The following is a 17,689-nucleotide window of genomic DNA, read 5'->3' on the forward strand; positions in this document are numbered from 1 at the left end:
CCATGACTAGTCCCAAGTGCTATTCAAAATGACAAAGGATGGCAAAATTGTAGCCTTTCTTGAAAAGCCACTCACAGAGCTCAAAGATCAGAGCCTGAAACCATTACTCTTTATTATTTTTTTCCCCTGGTTTATACAGCCAAATTCCCACTGAAGTTATCATGAGTTTGCTTGAGCTAGGACTTTAGCAAGTGGCCCATTGTTTATGCAACCTTCATCCACTTTGAAAATCGCAGTGTGGGGCTCTGAGCTTTAGAGATGCTGATACCAATTACTTCATCTGCAGTCATGGACTCTTACTAGAGCTGGTTGACATTTTCTGAATTTCAGTTTTTTGGACAAAAAAAAAATCAGGATTAAATGTTTGCCAAACTTTACATGATAAGTTTGTCCCCTTTTGGAAGCAGCTATAGTACTTTTCCCTTCTGAAAACTGGCCTCTAGATCCCAGTTAGTTACATGAAAATAAATTATTCGCCATCATCTAGAAATAGACATCACTTATCAGTATCAAGAAAAATTAACAAGTGTCAATACTTTAACTTCCCGTCATACCTGGCCAGATTCTTATCAAATTTAAATCCACTAACGCCAGTAGAGGCAATTCATTTTTACACCAGTGCAAATGAGATCAGAATCTGGCCTGTGTTTTCTTTGTAGAAATGCACTATAAAGGCCCTGATCAGATTCACATGTTCAGTAATTATTCGGGACAGTTATCAGTCACCTTTCCTTCCTGATGTTTTCCTCTTCTTTCCATAAGAATTGCAGATAAAAGGAGAGAATGAAGAGGATAGATTTGAACCTCTTGTCTTCAAGTATCATTCTGACTGGTAGCCAACACACAAAAAAGTAACCTCTCCTTCTGTGATGACGACGCAGGAAAGGAAACAGAACGCCAGGTTTGTTGGTAGCCAGAGAGCTTTACAAGCCTCCTGCAAAAAGCCTCCCAGGAAAAAACTTTTCCTGGGGTTTTTATTCTTCTCCTTACTTTATTTACAACACTTCTTAGTGGTTACATTCTTGCCCATTCAGAAGGCAGGCAATAAACATGAGCATAGGATTACAAACCCATCTTTTGAGCGCGTGAACAGCCAGCTGCAAAGGTGATGTCATTGTTGCCAATAAGTTTTCCAAACATAGGCGCTAGAACAAGGTCACTCCCGCCTCAATTCCGAGGGAACAGTTTGCCGTTCTTCAAGGCTTATGATTAGGGAGCAACACATTCCTACATCCTTCTACATAATGATGTGATATTTATAGCAGACAGCAAGATCTCCCTTAATGCTCTTGAACGGCATAAGAATTACTGAGCTGGAGAGCTAATAATTGTTTTGTTTTGAAGATTGAGTAAACAGCTATTTTAATTATAATTGTAACCTCAGATGAAGCAGTATTGCAATAACTTGTCCATTATGGGAGGTCTCTAGTGGATGCATAGAGTAGTCTTCAGCATGAAATCCTCACTGAAACATGCCAACCCCACTGTATTCCTGCTGTACTAGTGAAAAACACTTATGCATGTCATTAGTTTAACACACGAGTAATCCCACTGAATTTAGGCATAAAATGCCCCACATGCATAAGAGTCAGTACAAATGCCTATCAAGTGAGTGAGTAACCCATTGTCTGCTTGGTGTGGTACTCTGTCCCTGTCTACTAGCACCTATACCATCTAGAGATTAATGAGTTTGCTACAACCTTAGCTAAGAGGCGCATGGCTTTTAGCTCCTGCAGAACAGGCTCATGTATTAAGCTTCAGAGGTCCCAAGTTCAATCCTGCCTGCTGATGACCATGATCTGTTGGTATTACAAGTGCAAGACTGTTAGAATCATAGAATATTAGGGTTGGAAGAGACCTCAGGAGGTCATCTAGTCCAATCCCATGCTCAAAGCAGGACCAATCCCAGCCAGGGCTTTGTCAACACAAGCCGAGCCTTAAAAACCTCTAAGGATGGAGATTCCACCACCTCCCTAGGGAACACATTCCAGTGCTTCACCACCCTCCTAGTGAGAAATAGTATTTCCTAATATCCAACCTAGACCACCACTGCAACTTGAGACCATTGCTTCTTGTTCTGTCATATGCCACCACTGAGAACAGCCTAGCTCCATCCTCTTTGGAACCCCCCTTCAGGTAGTTGAAGGCTGCTATAAAATCCACCCTCACTCTTCTCTTCTGCAGACTAAATAACCCCAGTTCCCTCAGCCTCTCCTCGTAAGTCATGTGCCCCAGCCTCCTAATCATTTTCATTGCCCTCCGCTGGACTCTCTCCAATTTGTCCACATCCCTTCTGTAGTGGGGGGACCAAAACTAGACACAATACTCCAGGTGTGGCCTCACCAGTGCCAAATAGAGGGGAACGTGAGCTATCAACTCAATTCCCACCCATGCTTGAGACTGTGGGGTTCTGGAGGGGAAATCAACCTGTGTTGACTGCACAGTCCCCGTTAGAAATTAAAAGCAGTTGAGCCTCATATGTGGCCTTGAAAAATCCCACCCTCTGTAATATAGGGATAGATTTATTGTAGGGTTATATTTATAAATACAAAGTGGTCATGCAGACCCTAGTGTAACAGAGGGGGCTCTTTACCTCCACCTAAGAGCTAGGCCATGTACAGCTGTTTACCAGTCTGCTATTGCTTCCAAGTTGGCACGGCTGGTACTTTAGTTCAATCAGTAGACATACATGTTTTTAGATCCAGAGGTCTTATGATCAGTTTCCCAGGATGACCCATCCAAGGATGCCCTAACACTAGGTTAAGAGGAGCCGTAGAAGTAGATAGTTTGAAGAGATGAAAGTTAAGTCATTTTTACAGAATGTCTACACTGCAGCTGGAGGTGTTATTTCCAGCTCGGGCAGTGTAGCAACAGGGTGGGGTGTTTCTAGGGTCATCACTAGGGTCTCGGTGGGATTCTGCTAGCCTGTGCTGCCAAAGCTACTCTTCTTTTTTTAGCTGGCTTGCTTGATCAAAGCTAGTGCAGAAATGTCTAACTCAGCTGCTGTGTATACACACCCATAGGTAGAAGTGGAACTCATAAAGATGCCTATCAAAGAGTGTTAGGGAAAATACAGTCTAAGAAAGCAATAAAAAAGCAGAGTGATGGAAGATCACAAAAAGGATGTTAGACATATTTGGTCAATTTTTTTGTTCATTTTATTAAATTTGCTATTGTGATATTCCTACCCCGTCACACGCACATGGGTCCATCCCCGCAGCTTAATTACATTTGCCTTGTGTCAAATATCGGAGACCCTTTCACTCTATCACCGGTCTCTGCACATTTTCAGCTAGTGCCACCCTCCTAAGCCTCAGAGCGACATTTACCCAGGTCAGAGGCCACAAATAAGGTTGTCAGCCACTGAATCTGAACACGCCTGAAGCTGAGCTATTCTAAGAAGACAAAGGGAGTTAGGAACCCAATTCCCATTGTTGAGCACCTAACTCCCTTAAACTTTTTTGGGCACCTAAAGAGCGGCGAAAAGCGGAGGCTAACAGAGGGAGTTTGCCTGGGATCTGTCCAAGAGGAGGTACGCTAAGTGCTGCATTAGGGGGGCTGTGTTGGTGAGTATCTGAGTGTCTGTTTTCTTGGGGACAGTTTGTCAGTTTGACCGTGTGCTTGATTGTTTGATAGTTTGTTTGAACAGTGTGAATTGGGAGTGCTTTGTTCCAGGTCGGCCTTGAGTGGGCCTGACTGTTATAAAAAGGCAGTCATCAGCGAACCAGCTGAGCGGCAAACAGCAGAGCCTAACAGAGGGAGTTTGCCTGGGATCTCTCCGAGAGGAGGTACGCTAAGTGCTGCATTGGAGTGCTGTGTTGGTGAGTATCTGAGTGTCTGTTGCAGGGGACAGTTTGTCAGTTTGACCGTGTGCTTGATTGTTTGATTGTTTGTTTGAACTGTGTGAATTGGGAGTGCTTTGTTCCAGGTGGGCCTTGAGTGGGCCTGACTGTTATAAAAAGGCAGTCAGCAGCGAACCAGCTGAGCGGCAAACAGCAGAGCCTAACAGAGGGAGTTTGCCTGGGATCTCTCCGAGAGGAGGTACGCTAAGTGCTGCATTGGAGTGCTGTGTTGGTGAGTATCTGAGTGTCTGTTGCAGGGGACAGTTTGTCAGTTTGACCGTGTGCTTGATTGTTTGATTGTTTGTTTGAACTGTGTGAATTGGGAGTGCTTTGTTCCAGGTGGGCCTTGAGTGGGCCTGACTGTTATAAAAAAGGCAGTCAGCAGCGAACCAGCTGAGCGGCAAACAGCAGAGCCTAACAGAGGGAGTTTGCCTGGGATCTCTCCGAGAGGAGGTACGCTAAGTGCTGCATTGGAGTGCTGTGTTGGTGAGTATCTGAGTGTCTGTTGCAGGGGACAGTTTGTCAGTTTGACCGTGTGCTTGATTGTTTGATTGTTTGTTTGAACTGTGTGAATTGGGAGTGCTTTGTTCCAGGTGGGCCTTGAGTGGGCCTGACTGTTATAAAAAGGCAGTCAGCAGCGAACCAGCTGAGCGGCAAACAGCAGAGCCTAACAGAGGGAGTTTGCCTGGGATCTCTCCGAGAGGAGGTACGCTAAGTGCTGCATTGGAGTGCTGTGTTGGTGAGTATCTGAGTGTCTGTTGCAGGGGACAGTTTGTCAGTTTGACCGTGTGCTTGATTGTTTGATTGTTTGTTTGAACTGTGTGAATTGGGCAGGGCCGGCTCTGGCTTTTTTGCCGCCCCAGGCAAAAAAGCCTCCGGCCGCCCGCCCCCCCCCCCCCCCCGCGGGGGGGGGGGGCGGAGCCCGGGGGGGGGCGGCGAGCCCCGGCGGGGGCTCCGCTCTCCCCCCGGCGGCCGGGGGCAGGGCGCCGGGGGGGGGAGGGCGGCTGGAGCCCTGGGAGGAGGGCAGCGAGCCCCGGCGGGGGCTCGGCTCCCCCCCGGCGGCCAGAGCGCCGGGGGCAGGGCGGCGAGCCCCGGCGGGGGCAGGGCGGCGAGCCCCGGTGGGGGCTCGGCTCTCCCCCCGGCAGCCGGGGGGAGGGCGGCCAGAGCGCCGGGGGGAGGGCGGCAAGCCCGGCTGTGGCCCCGCTCTCCCCGGCGGCCCGAGCGCCGCGCCGCCCCCCTCCAGGTGCCGCCCCAAGCACCAGCTTGGTTGCCTGGTGCCTGGAGCCGGCCCTGGAATTGGGAGTGCTTTGTTCCAGGTGGGCTAACAGCGGAGGCTAACAGAGGGCGTTTGCTAGGAGTTCGCCTGGGGAGAGCCCACTGAGGCTTTCATCTTGCAGGCTTCTCTGAGTTGCTGCAACAGCTGAGGAAGCTCTTAGAAGGAAGAAATTATGGAAGGTGAGAGTTCAGCTGTTGTAACCTGCACAGGTTGTGCCATGTTTGTCTTTCTTCCACAGGACAGAAACGACTTTGTCTGTACAAAGTGCAAGCTGGTCTCCATATTGGAAGAGAAGGTTCGAGGTCTGGAGAAACAAGTATCGACCCTGTGTTGCATAAGAGAAAATGAAGATGTCCTGGACAGATGTCAGGATATGCTTCTATGGGCACAACGTTCTGAAGAATCGGAGCAGGCTTTTCAGAGGGGACTGAGGGACGGTGAAGAAATTTGGCAGCATGTGACCTCCAGAAGAAGAAAGAGGAGCGTCCATGTACCAGCAATGGATATACAGGTGAGCAACCGTTTTCATGTTCTCTCCACAGGTACTAATGCAGAGAGTGGACTAGATGATACATCTGAGGGAAGGGAGCAGAAGGAGACTCCACCGATTGGAAGGCATGAGATGCACTGTCCTAGGGATGGGGTTCCATGACCACCACTCCCAAGAGAAGGAGGAGGGTAGTGGTGGTCGGGGACTCCCTCCTCAGGGGGAATGAGTCATCTATCTGCTGCCCCGACCGAGAAAACCGAGAGGTGTGCTGCTTGCCAGGAGCTAGGATTCACAATGTGATGGAGAGACTGCCGAGACTCATCAAGCCCTCGGATCGCTACCCCTTCCTGCTTCTCCACGTGGGCACCAATGATACTGCCAAGAATGACCTTGAGCTGATCACTGCAGACTATGTGGCTCTGGGAAGAAGGATAAAGGAGTTTGAGGTGCAAGTGGTGTTCTCGTCCATCCTCCCTGTGCAGGGAAAAGGCCTGGGTAGAGACCGTCGAATTGTGGAAGTCAACGAATGGCTACGCAGGTGGTGTCAGAGAGAAGGCTTTGGATTCTTCGACCATGGGATGGTGTTCCAAGAAGGAGGAGTGCTAGGCAGAGACGGGCTCCACCTAACGAAGAAAGGGAAGAGCATCTTCGCAAGCAGGCTGGCTAACTTAGTGAGGATAGCTTTAAACTAGGTTCACCTGGGGAAGGAGACCAAAGCCCTGAGGTAAGTGGGGAAATGGGATACCAGGAGGAAGCACAAGCAGGAGAGTGCAAGAGGGGAGGACTCCTGTCTCAGACTGAGAAAGCGGTACAATCAGCAAGTTATCTTAAGTGCCTATACACAAATGCAAGAAGCCTGGGAAACAAGCAGGGAGAACTGGAAGTCCTGGCACAGTCAAGGAACTATGATGTGATTGGAATAACAGAGACTTGGTGGGATAACTCACATGACTGGAGTACTGTCATGGATGGATATAAACTGTTCAGGAAGGACAGGCGGGGCAGAAAAGGTGGGGGAGTTGCATTGTATGTAAGAGAGGAGTATGACTGCTCAGAGCTCCGGTATGAAACTGCAAAAAAACCTGAGAGTCTCTGAATTAAGTTTAGAAGTGTGAGCAAGAAGGGTGATGTCGTGGTGGGAGTCTGCTATAGACCACCAGACCAGGGGGATGAGGTGGACGAGGCTTTCTTCTGGCAACTAGCGGAAGTTACTAGATCACAGGCCCTGGTTCTCATGGGAGACTTTAGTCACCCTGATATCTGCTGGGAGAACAATATAGAAGTGCACAGACAATCCAGGAAGTTTTTGAAAAGTCTAGGGGACAATTTCCTGGTGCAAGTGCTGGAGGAACCAACTAGGGGCACAGCTCTTCTAGACCTGCTACTCACAAACCGGGAAGAATTAGTAGGGGAAGCAAAAGTGGATGGGAACCTGGGAGGCAGTGACCATGACATAGTCGAGTTCAGGATCCTGACACAAGGAAGAAAGGAGAGCAGCAGAATACGAACCCTGGACTTCAGAAAAGCTGACTTTGACTCCCTCAGGGAACTGATGGGAAGGATCCCCTGGGAGAATAACATGGGGGGGAAAGAAGTTCAGGAGAGCTGGCTGTATTTTAAAGAATCCTTATTGAGGTTGCAGGAAAAATCATCCCAATGTGTAGAAAGAACAGTAAATATGGCAGGCGATCAGCTTGGTTTAACAGTAAAATCCATGCAGGAATGAAATCAGGAAGGCCAAATCACACTTGGAGTTGCAGCTAGCAAGAGATGTTAAGAGTAACAAGAAGGGTTTCTTCAGGTATGTTAGCAACAAGAAGAAAGTCAAGGAAAGTGTGGGCCCCTTACTGAATGAGGGAGGCAACCTAGTGAGAGAGGATGTGGAAAAAGCTAATGTACTCAATAATTTTTTTGCCTCTGTCTTCATAAACAAGGTCAGCTCCCAGACTGCTGCACTGGGCAGCACAGTATGGGGAGAAGGTGACCAGCCCTCTGTGGAGAAAGAAGTGGTTCGGGACTATTTAGAAAAACTGGACGAGCACAACTCCATGGGGCCAGATGCGCTGCATCCGAGGGTGCTAAAGGAGTTGGCAAATATAATTGCAGAGCCATTGGCCATTATCTTTGAAAACTCATGGTGATCGGGGGAGGTCCCGGATGACTGGAAAAAGGCTAATGTAGTGCCCATCTTTAAAAAAGTGAAGAAGAAGGATCCGGGGAACTACAGGCCAGTCAGCCTCACCTCAGTCCCTGGAAAAATCATGGAGCAGGTCCTCAAGGAATCAATTCTGAAGCACTTAGAGGAGAGGAATGTGATCAGGAACAGTCAGCATGGATTCACCAAGGGCAAGTCATGTCTGACTAACCTAATTGCCTTCTATGAGGAGATAACTGGGTCTGTGGATGAGGGGAAAGCAGTGGATGTGTTATTCCTTGACTTTAGCAAGGCTTTTTATACAGTCTCCCACAGTATCCTTGCCAGCAAGTTAAAGAAGTATGGGCTGGATGAATGGACTATAAGGTGGATAGAAAGCTGGCTAGATCGTCGGGCTTAATGGGTAGTGATCCACGGCTCCATGTCTAGTTGGCAGCCGGTTTCAAGCGGAGTGCCCCAAGGGTCGGTCCTGGGGCTGGTTTTGTTCAATATCTTCATTAATGATCTGGAGGATGGCGTGGACTGCACTCTGAGCAAGTTTGCAGATGACACTAAATTGGGAGGAGTGGTAGATACACTGGAGGGTAGGGATAGGATACAGAGGGACCTAGACAAATTAGAGGATTGGGCTAAAAGAAACCTGATGAGGTTCAACAAGGACAAGTGCAGAGTCCTGCACTTAGGACGGAAGAATCCCATTCACTGTTACAGACTAGGGACCGAATGGCTAGGAAGCAGTTCTGCAGAAAAGGACCTAGGCAGTTACAGTGGACGAGAAGCTGGATATGAGTCAACAGTGTGCCCTTGTTGCCAAGAAGGCTAATGGCATTTTGGGCTGTATAAGTAGGGGCATTGCCAGCAGATCAAGGGACGTGATCATTCCCCTCTATTCGACATTGGTGAGGCCTCATCTGAAGTACTGTGTCCAGTTTTGGACCCCACACTACAAGAAGGATGTGGAAAAATTGGAAAGCGTCCAGCGGAGGGCAACAAAAATGATTAGGTGGCTGGAGCACATGACTTATGAGGAGAGGCTGAGGGAACTGGGCTTGTTTAGTCTGCAGAAGAGAAGAGTGAGGGGGGATTTGATAGCAGCCTTCAACTACCTGAAAGGGGGTTCCAAAGAGGATGGATCTAGACGGTTCTCAGTGGTAGCAGATGACAGAACAAGGAGTAATGGTCTCAAGTTGCAGTGGGGAAGGTTTAGGTTGGATATTAGGAAAAACTTTTTCATTAGGAGGGTGGTGAAGCACTGGAATGGGTTACCTAGGGAAGTGGTGGAATCTCCATCGTTAGAGGTTTTTAAGGTCAGGCTTGACAAAGCCCTGGCTGGGATGATTTAGTTGGGGATTGGTCCTGCTTTGAGCAGGGGGTTGGACTACATGACCTCCTGAGGTCCCTTCCAACCCTGATATTCTATGATTCTATGATTCTATGAACTCACTGGGGATCTTTTGAAATCCCTAACCTTCAGCAGGTGTTAAAGGCTTTGTGCTAGTTTCACTGAATTTTGCCCCCAATGCGTACTGTGATAACCACCCATCATCATCAACACCTCATTGCTGGCAACGATCATGACCAGAGCTGGTTGAAAATTGGAAAGACTTTCACAAAAAATTGTTTTTTCACATTTTATATTGAAAATTATTATCCAAATTTTTCCTGTTAGAAAATCTTCATTTCTCTGAGTTTTCTGGGTTTTTTATTGTTTGGATGGTTGGTTTTCCCTCCCCATCCCCTCCTGTCCCTTTCTCTTGTCTCATCTTCCTCTTTCCACGCCCCGTTGCCCCCACATTTCCCCTTTTTTTCCATTTTCCATTTTGCCACTGAAAAAAGGGAGTGGGGAAAGACAGGGGGAAAGGAGGGAAATAAAAAGAAAGAGAATTAAAACAAAAGTTTTCAGTTTCATTGAAAGAAAAGGAAAATGATATATATATTCACAAAAATTACCAATTTTGAAAAAAGGACAATTTTTCAACAACAACAAAATTCAGCCAGCTTTAATAATTACCATAGGCACTGACTCCGTGGGTGCTCCAGGGATGGACCACCCACGGAGAAAAAAATAGTGGGTGCTTATCACCCACCGGCAGCCAAGCTCCCCCACTCCCACCCAAACTCCTTCCCAGTGTCTCCTGAACTCTGCAGAACAGCTGTTCAGCAGCACGCAGGAGATGCTGGAAAGGAGGAGGAGGTGCGGGGACAGGGTGCACTTGGGTGACGGGGTGGAAATAGGCAGGGAAGAGATGGGGTGGGGGTGGGGCTGGAGGTGGAGCAGGGACGGGAAGAGGGGGGGCAGAGGTGAGGGCTTAGGGGAAGTGGTGGAGTTTGGCAGGGCCTGGGGCTAAGCGGGGGTTGAGCAGCCCCGGGGAAAATTAGAAGCCGAAGGCTGTGATAATTCCTAACCACACTGATAAAGAAATAAACAAAGTAATATGCTAGATGGACCCCTGACACCAGCTCAACACATATGAGTTTTAAATTGAGTGACAGTCACACATGTCAAAATACTCAGTGTGTGCTTGTTTCCCCAAGATCTTGAAGCATCTAATGATCATCCACATGCACTATCTCCAGGTTATTTATCCTTAATAAATTAGCTCAGATTCTCTGAATTCTTCTAAAAGCCCAGGGGCGGCTTTAGCATTTTTGCCACCCCAAGCATGGCAGGCAGGCTGCCTTCGGCGGCTTGCCTGCAGGAGGTCCCCGGTCTCGCGGCTTCGGCATACCCGCCACCAAATTGCCGCTGAATCCCCGGGACCGGTGGACCTCCTGCAGGCATGTTGCCGAAGGCTGCCTGACTTCCGCCCTCGCAGGAACCGGCAGGGCGCCCCCCCACGGCTTGCCGCCCCAGGCACACACTTGGAGCGCTGGTGCCTGGAGCCGCCGCTGTAAAAGCCACAAGTTTCCTGGCAGTTTTTCTCAGGGCCTGCTTGACCTCTTTGTTTCTTAGACTGTATATGAGAGGATTGACCAAGGGAGTAAAGACCATGTAGAAGACAGAGAACACTTTGTGTAGGTCTCCCATCAGGTTATGGTTTGGCAAGATATACACAATTATTAGGGTCCCATAGAAACTTGTCACCACAATGAGGTGAGAGGAGTAGGCGGAAAAAGCCTTTTGCCTCCCGGTGGTGGAAGGGATCCTCAGGATGGTACTGATTATATGAACATAGAATGTCAAGGTTAATAGAAATGTGGGAAGGATGTCAATGGCAGAGAGTATGAAAGCCAGAAGTTGTATCAGGTGGGTGTCGCTGCAGGACAATTTTATCATTGGCGTGAAGTCACAAAAGAAATGGTCAATTTCATTGGGGCCACAGAAAGTTAAAGGTGACATTAGAAATATTATTATGCTAATAGGTAGAAATGCACTGAACCAAGACCCAGCTGCTAGCTGAAAGCACAACCTGCCATTCATAAGGGCTGCATAATGCAGGGGGTTACATATCGCTCAATACTGGTCATAAGACATCACGGCTAGGAAATAACACTCTATACACGCAAGGAATCCAAAGAAATGTAATTGCACAATACAACCGCTAACAGAAATGGTTCTGACCCCAGTCAGCAAACTGGCCAGCATCCTGGGCAGGATGGTGGAGCTGTAGCAGGTCTCAAAGCAGGACAAGTTTCCAAGGAAGAAGTACATGAGGGTGTGAAGGTGCTGATCAGCCACAACTACCGCAACACAGAGGATGTTCCCGACCACTGTCTCAATGTAGATCACTAGGAACAACAGGAAGAGAAGAATCTGTAGTTCAGGGAGATCCCTGAATCCCAGGAGGATGAATTCTGTGCTGGTTGATTGATTCCTCCAATCCATGTTTGCCTTGTGCTGCATCTATGGCTTATAAAAGAAACTGGAATTTAGTTTAAAAAACATCATGTTATATTTTGATGCAATATTTCTATATCAATTCTTTGCTGTTTATATTTCCCAAAATTAGGTCAAGAACTCAGACTAGGAAATTTACCTTCCTCATCTTTCAACTCGTCGAGTAGATTTTAAAAATTCTGGTATCCTACTTCCTCCAAAAAAAAAAAAAAAGAAACAAAAAAACAAGCACTTTGCTAATCAGAGACTTGACTACTGCCATGAAATTTTACATCAGCTATTGATTTTCTTATATATTCTACCTCCCAAGCTGAAAAATGTCCTTCTTCAGATGCGTTTCCATAGCTTATGGTAGTCACCAGGTGATGTTTTATTGGGTGCATATATAATTAAATAACCCTTGATGCACTTTAATGTTCATTACAAATATTTCAGTGTTCTGCATATGGAGGAAATCCTCCTGCAAGCACACACTGTTGTTCAGTCTGTGACATCTATCTTTACAAGAGATTACATTTTTCAGGGAGAGAGGATAATATGGGCATGGTGATTTTGTGGCTAAGGTACCAACCTGGTAAGCTGGAGAGCAGGGTTTGGACGTTTTTCTCTGTGAAAGGCTCACAACATTACCTTGGACAATTCACTTAGGCTGGGATTTTCAAAGTTGCCTTTGAAAGTAGATCCACTAAGGGACTTAGACACTTCACTGCCACTTTAGGGGCCTAAGTCCAACGTTGATCTGAGATCACTGAGATCCTCTGGACCCCCACTCTGCCTAACCCTAAAGGCACCTAAAGTCCCTAAACATCTGCTGGTGGCATGCGCACAGCTACCTCAGTCTTGATGCAGCTGGTGCCTAAACCCAGGTGGGATTCACAAAGAAAGCTTTCCCCTGCCTATCTCGCCTGATCTGGTAGGTGTTCTCAAAGCATGCCTAACCCATGAGGAGGAGGAAGAGGTTAGGTGTGCTTTGACCGGGTTTTGGGCACCTGCATTTCTTCCCTTTGGGAATCTGTGAATGGTAATATATTGACTAACCACCGCCTTACAATATTTTTATTTATCTGCTAGAAAAAGGATTTTAAAACAGAAAACAGCCTTTACCCATATATAGTCTTATCCCATCTTACACTGCACTAACTAAGGCTTCCTCTGAAATTACAGGAACAGATCTTGGCCAGGTTACATTCACCAGGCCAGCCCATTGACTCCCCATTGACAGCTTGCCCTATTGTTCTTCCTTTCTCATTGCTAGTTGGTGAGGGTTTCTCACCTTTCTTCTCTTTGACCCATGCTAGTCAAACTATGATTTTCTAGTCAGCCATAGCATCCACCAAGATCTACCCAAAAGAACACCCCTATGATGATGGCAGTACCATTGTTTGGTCATCAGTCTCTATGGGTGTAAACATTAGCCTGGGGTAGGTGAGGGAGTTGGAACTCTCTGTTCCTCTTTGTTAGCCTAACTCATCATCTTGGAAGTCAAGGACATAAATCATGGTTTGGGCTATACATTGAAGTATGTATTAATACCTATGGTCATATTTTGTCACAAATACTGATCTACCTCGGAAGCATAGGTGCAGGGTTTACAGTTTGGTTCAATGGCTCTCAGCACTCCCACTATAAGAATTGTTTCAGCGCTCCTGCTCAGAGGTGTTTTGTCATGGCAAATAAATAAATAAATACTTGTGATGGGCTCAGACAGTACGTAGTTTAATATTGCCCATAAAGTTATAAAATAATTCTGGATTTGGGAAGAGGGCTTTTTCAGGTTGACTCCTTGTGGCAAAAAGAAATATATTATTTTATGGTTATAAAATTATTTGGTACCTTTTGATGCATTATAGTTCCAGAGATCATTATCTATCTATCTATCTATCTATCTATCTATCTATCTATCTATCTATCTATCTATCTATCTCCAGACATTCATTTTCTCTCTCTCTCTCTCTCTCTCTCTCTCTCTGACTGACACTAATACTAAAACAAAGAGACATTTCAGATGTGCCAATAAGGCCATTAACATAAAAGAGTTTGTTGACTTTTTAACTACTGCAGCATCATAGAACTGAAAGATTGTACAAGCAACATCTCTGCTCCACATTTGTGTCAGAGAAATTCTGGAGTGACAATTAAGAAAGTCCTTAAAGGAAGAGGGCTCATCTAGATGAGAAAAATTCACACTAGTGTAACTGCATTAAGAGATATGCCAATACAGACTTCTCAGTAAACACAAGATGACAACGATATAAGAGAGAGAGAAGACAATCTGGGTAAACATGTGGGAAAGGTTGGTTTACCTTTAAGATGGGTGCACAAGAGCCCAAGTCTCGAACATAACCTTCATTCATTGCTTCATAAGCCAGGATATAGGTTCTTCTATCACCATATCCTGTCTGAGCTTTGGTTCTGTCAATGAAGAAATCTGGTTGTGCTGTCCTGCTTGGAACATTGTATTGAATACCAGGGAACATGTGTCTCTCCTGAATCATTGTTTATCCTTCATGTGAGAAGGTGAAATACTTCCTTGACATACTGGAACTTATAACTAATGAGGCAGGGGAAGTTAATTATATCTTTATTCTCCAGACAGCGGAAGCAGCTGTGGGAATGGAGTCAGCGTGAAAACTCAAAACAGAATTAACAGAAAGAGGAGAGCTTCTGAACACATAGGAAATATTCCTCTTTTCCAGGGATGAGATGGGATGAGATTTCCTATGATTGTGAAATAATAACTTGCCAAAGCAAAAAGTTCAGCTTAGAAGCCGGATCATGTGTTTCTTGCCCATTGAATGCTGGAGGCAATCTGTGACCCCTCTAAGGAAGCATGTGTTTCCCTAGCCCAGTGGTTCACAACCCGCGGCCCATGGGCCACTTGCGGCCCAATCAGCATACAGCTGTAGCCCATGTGACATCCTCGGGGCCATACAGGTAGTATATATATAGGGTGGCCATATTTCCCAAAGGGAAAATGGGACACCACATGGGGCTAGCCCGAACTCTCCCCCCCCACACACACACGGGGCTGGACTGAGCTGCTTGTCCATGCCCCCCCCCAACAGTATGGGACTAGAGTTGCTGCTTGTCTGAGCCCTGCATGCCCCTCACCTGAGTGCTGGCTCACTGGAATCACTGCTAACCTCCCCCCGCACATTCCTTCGCACCCCACTTTTTTGGCAAAAATGGGCATTTGTCCCATTTGCTCTAGTCAAAAAAGTTTGCACAGCTGGGACAGGACTTAAGAAAAGAGATTGTCCCAGCCAAAACAGTAATTATGGTCACCCTATATAGATATATTGTGTGGAGATGGCCCACACAACACATAGAGAGCTGCATATTCAGCTCACAATGGTAAACAGTTTGAGAACCACTGCTCTATCCAATAGCTGGAGGGCAGAGTGGGAGAAGATGTGTCTTCTTTATATTAAAAGTAAACTGCAAGATAGTGATGTCTATGGCCCATACTCAAGGGCGCCAGAGCCTCCCAAAAGTGACTCTGCCCTCCCCCCCCCCGAGGTCCTGCCCTAGATGGAAGCTGGCGAAGAACCAGGGATCCCCTCTCCCCCCGCTCCCAACCTGTGTCACCACCCTTTGAGCCCTCAGCTCAGGGCAGGTGGAGAGATCCAGGCTCCTCACAGCTGCCTGCATGGCTGTCCCCAATCTGGCTCCGGCTTGGGGGGGCCTTGGAGCTGCAGCCCAGCCATGGTAAGAGCCGCACAGGCAGCTGTGAGGAGCCGTGGAGGACCCTCCACCTGCGCGGGGTGAGAGCACAGTCCCCATCCAGAGTCCCTGCCTGCTGCGCAGGGCAGGTGGAGTGTCCGCGGCTTCTCAAAGCTATCCGTGAAGCTCTTAACATGGCCGGGCTGCAGCTAGGTTGGGGGGAGCCACGTGGGCAGCTGTGGGGAGATAGAACAGAGTCGAGGACCCTCCACATGCACCTGCCCTGGGCCGGGCAAGGAGCCTGGTTTGGCAGGGACATGGACCAGGGGCTGCTCTTAGCAGGCCCCCTGCACCAGTGTCAGGTGGAGGGTCCACCTCCACACTGGCCTGGCTGGGGGTTGAGGCCTCAGGGGGAAGAGATGGGGAATGGGGCAGGGTCCGCCCTGGCGAAAAGTGGATGGACTAGGTCAGTTCCCTTTAAAAGTGGGAGGGCCATGGCCCCTGGCCCCCAGGTTCTGGTGCTACTGACCATAGACGTTTAACACAAGCTAGCAAATTGCAGCTCTCTGCTCCCTTTTAGTGGCTAGACTGATTACAGAGATTTCTGTGTCCGCTCCAGGCTCCAAGCTGACAGTTGTTCCTTTATCTCATACAGTAGAGGCTCATGCTTTTAACCTAGAGATGTTCTAGGTTAAGTTCTTGTTGATGATTTAGCTAGTGAAATTATTAGACTTGTATAGTGCAATCTGGTCCCAAGCTTCTATTAGAGACACAAGTGAATAAGCAGGTGGGTTTATTGACCTGATCCACTATCCAAAGTTAGCCCTTCATGAGGAGTACCGTGGTCAGAAACCTCCGTGCATCCTCTTGCAAGGTAATGCATATTGGAAAACATAATCCCAACTATGCATATAAAATGATGGAGTCTAAATTAGCTGTTACCACTCAAGAAAGAGATCTTGGAGTCCTTGTGGATAGTTCTCTGAAAACATCCATTCGATGTGCAGCAGCAATCAAAACATTAACCGAATGTAGGGAATCGTTAGGAAAGAGATAGAAATAAGACAGAAAATATCACATTGCCTCTATATAAATCCATGGTACGCCCTCATAGAATCATAGAATCATAGAAGATTAGGGTTGGAAGAGACCTCAGGAGGTCATCTAGTACAATCCCCTGCTCAAAGCAGGACCAACCCCAACTAAATCATTACAGCCAGGGCTTTGTCAAGCCAGGCCTTAAAAACCTCTAAGGATGGAGATTCCACCACTTCCCTAGGTAACCCATTCCAGTGCTTCACCACCCTCCTAGTGAAATAGTGTTTTCTAATATCCAACCTAGACCTCCCCCACTGTAACTTGAGACCATTGCTCCTTGTTCTGTCATCTGCCACCACTGAGAACACCTGATTTCCATCCTCTTTGGAACCCCCCTTCATGTAGTTGAAGGCTGCTATCAAATCCCCCCTCACTCTTCTCTTCTGCAGACTAAACAAGCCCAGTTCCCTCAGCCTCTTCTCGTAAGTCATGTGCTCCAGCCCCTGACCATTTTTGTTGCCCTCTGCTGGACTCTCTCCAATTTGTCCACATCCTTTCTGTAGTGGGGGGCCCAAAACTGGACGCAATACTCCAGATGTGGCCTCACCAGTGCTGAATAGAGGGGAATAATCACTTCCCTCGGTCTGCTGGCAATGCTCTTACTAATGCATCCCAATATGCCATTAGCCTTCTTTGCAACATGGGCACACTGCTGACTTATATCCAGCTTCTCATCCACTGTAATCCCCAGATCCTTTTCTGCAGAACTGCTGCTTAGCCAGTCAGTCCCCAGCCTATCACAGTGCATGGGATTCTTCGGTCCTAAGTGCAGGACTCTGCACTTGTCCTTGTTGAACCTCATCAGATTTCTTTTGGCCCAATCCTCCAATTTGTCTAAATCACTCTGGACCCTATTCCTACCCTCTACCGTATCTGCCTCTCCCCCCAGCTTAGTGTCATATGCGAACTTGCTGAGAGTGCAATCCATCCCATCATCCAGATCATTAATAAAGATGCAAAGAGTCCTGTGGCACCTTATAGACTAACAGACATTTTGGAACATGAGCTTTCGTGGGTGAATACCCACTTCTTCGGACATGCATCCAAAGAAGTGGGTATTCACCCACGAAAGCTCATGCTCCAAAATGTCTGTTAGTCTATAAGGTGCCACAGGACTCTTTGCTGCTTTTACAGATCCAGACTAACACGGCTACCCCTTTGATAATTAATAAAGATGTTGAACAAAACCAGCCACAGGACCAACCCCTGAGGCACTCTGCTTGATACTGGCTGCCAACTAGACATCGAGCCTTTGGTCACTGCCCATTGAACCCAACAATCTAGCCAGATTTCTATCCACCTTATAGTCCATTCATCCAATCCATAC

Source organism: Emys orbicularis, chromosome 12, assembly GCF_028017835.1.
Source record: "Emys orbicularis isolate rEmyOrb1 chromosome 12, rEmyOrb1.hap1, whole genome shotgun sequence".
NCBI classification, from domain to species: domain Eukaryota; kingdom Metazoa; phylum Chordata; order Testudines; family Emydidae; genus Emys; species Emys orbicularis.